This window comes from Penaeus monodon, chromosome 1 (assembly GCF_015228065.2).
Source record: "Penaeus monodon isolate SGIC_2016 chromosome 1, NSTDA_Pmon_1, whole genome shotgun sequence".
Taxonomy (NCBI): Eukaryota; Metazoa; Arthropoda; class Malacostraca; order Decapoda; family Penaeidae; genus Penaeus; species Penaeus monodon.
Genome location: NC_051386.1, coordinates 60,881,971 through 60,884,470, shown reverse-complemented (window position 1 = coordinate 60,884,470; position 2,500 = coordinate 60,881,971). Strand labels below are relative to the sequence as shown.

General features: G+C 34.6%; 1 protein-coding gene across 1 annotated transcript in view; it reads right to left on the bottom strand.

Annotated features, from left to right (window-relative positions):
• LOC119577334 overlaps positions 1–2,500 on the bottom strand; it is a 50,076-nt gene that overhangs the window by 24,200 nt on the left and 23,376 nt on the right. The window lies entirely within an intron of this gene.

Sequence of the window (2,500 nt, the reverse complement as noted above, 5' to 3'; positions counted from 1 at the left end):
CATTATTATCATTATTATTATTATTATTATCATTATTTATTATTATTATTATTATTATTATTATTATTATTGTTATTATTATTATTATTATTATTATTATTATTATTATTATTATTATTATCCTTATTATCATCATCATCATCATCATTACTATTATTTTTTAAATATTACCATCATCATTATCATTAATCATCTTTATTATTATCATTAATGTCATTGTTATCACTATTATATTTTTGTTGTTTTTATTAGTATCATTATTATTGTTATTACTCGTTATTATTAGTGTCATTATCATTATTATTATTACTGTTGTTGTTGTTCTTGTTGTTTTGATCATCATCACTATTATTATCATTATTATTATTATTATTATTATTATTGTTATTATTATCATCATCACACCATCATCTTTAGCATTAGCATTATTGTTGTTATTATCATTACTATCATTATTATTGCTATGAAATTAGTAAGATTATTATCATTAAGATCGTCATTATCATCATTAGTGCCATTGTTGATATCATTATTATTGTTATTACTGTTATCATAATCATTGCTGTTAAGATGCAACTGCAAACATGCATATGATTGGACTGCGTACAAAAGATGATAAAAAACAAAAAACAAGAGAAAAATAGTAAAGGCAAGGGTAACTAAAACAAAACAAAAAAAAACATGCACGCCACATATGAAAGTCTACGTCGCGGCAGTTGGTTCCTTGCAGAGGGTAGCTGTCTGATCAATAGTTTGTGAAGCGACTTCATTACAGACGTTCTCCCCTCCCTCCCTCTTTCCCTCCCTCCCTCCCTCCCCAATCTCCTCCCTCCCATACCTGGCAGCCTCGCCTCACCCCCCCCCCCCCCCTGTCCCGTCTTCCCTACATTCGCGACATCCCCCCTACCCCCCTCACCCCTTCCTCCTCCTCCTCCTCCTCCTCCTCCTCCTCCTCCTCCTCCTCCTCCTCCTCCTCCTCCTCCTCCTCCTCCTCCTCCTCTTCCTCCTCCCTCCTCCCTTTTCCTCAATTCCGGAACTTGAAGCCTATAAGATCGCTCTTGCTTTGAGCTTTATGAGCGGGAATGTCACTTTAGGATGTCAGTTACCGTGAGGAAAAATGCTTTATGTTTTATATATAAAGTTGATTCGAAATAATAAAGGTCATACTTTCTATTTATAAACCCCGTTCTTTATAACGGAATGGGGTGTACCTACGACGTAATATTTAGATCATTTGCAGTCTGCTTCTTCATCTTTCTCCTCTCCTATCTATCCTTTTCTCTCTTCCTCCTAAATGCATGAATCTAGTTTACATTTCTTACGTTGTGTCCTTTTTTTTATTTTTTTTTTTTTACGTGTTACCCAAGATTTGCCGCTTGTTTTTCCTTCTTTTTTTTCTTTTCTTTTTTCCTTTCCCTTATTTTTTCTTTTTCTTTTCTTCTTTTTCTTTCTCTTTTCTTTCGTCTCCTTTCCTCCATCGCTGTTCACAGAATCTCTACAGAAATGGAACCAGCGTGGAAGTGCGTTATATGCCTTTACACGCTCTCTATTCCTAGATTTCCCGGTCTATTTGAATCCAGTTTCCTCCTCCATCCGTTTCAAGTGTGGAATTGAAATTGGGCTGAGATTCCCCACCACGTATGGCCTGAAACGTGTGGCAATTTTTTCGAGGGACGATTACTGTGGGTTTGTGTTTTTTTAATCATTGGTACGTTTTGCGATTTCCTGTTTATTTGTACTAAAATCTTGAACCATAATCAGTGATGTATTTTCTGTTCTGTTTTATTATTATTACTATTATTGTTATTATCCTTATTATTAATACTATTACCATTATTATTATGATCATTATTATTATTATTATTATTATTATCATTTTTATCATCATCATTATTAATATTATTATCATTATTTTGCTTATTATCTTTATCATTATCATTATTATTATTATTATCATTATTATTATTATTATTATTATTATTATCATTATTATTATTATTATTATTATTATTATTATTATTATCCTTTCCAAACATCTACCACGATAAGGTCCCAGGTCCTCTCCCTCCCTCTGACCTTCAGGAAACCACTCATAGTATCACTCTGCTTGATCCTACAACCGAGAGAAAACCTCCTGCTGGGAGAAGCTGGAGATCCGGGAGTGATTACGTTATATTACTGAGAGACTACCTAGCCTGTGTTATTGACATCTGCAGCTTTTCTTACCCATGGTATAGGTAGCCCTCTGATGCTCTTCCCCCCTCCCCTTCCTTTCCCCTTCCTTTCCCCTCCCCTCGTTCCCTCCTTCCTAAATAATGAGAGAGAATTGACGTGCTTCCTCGCTGATGGATTGGCAATTTTGCTATACGGAGAATTCCTGTCAGAGGAGAAGTAGAAGAACTTTATCCAATTGATGTGGGATTTTCCGCCTTCCTCTTCTTTTTCGTTTATTTTTCCTGTCGGGTGTATCACGTAGACAGATATGCATCACAGATATACG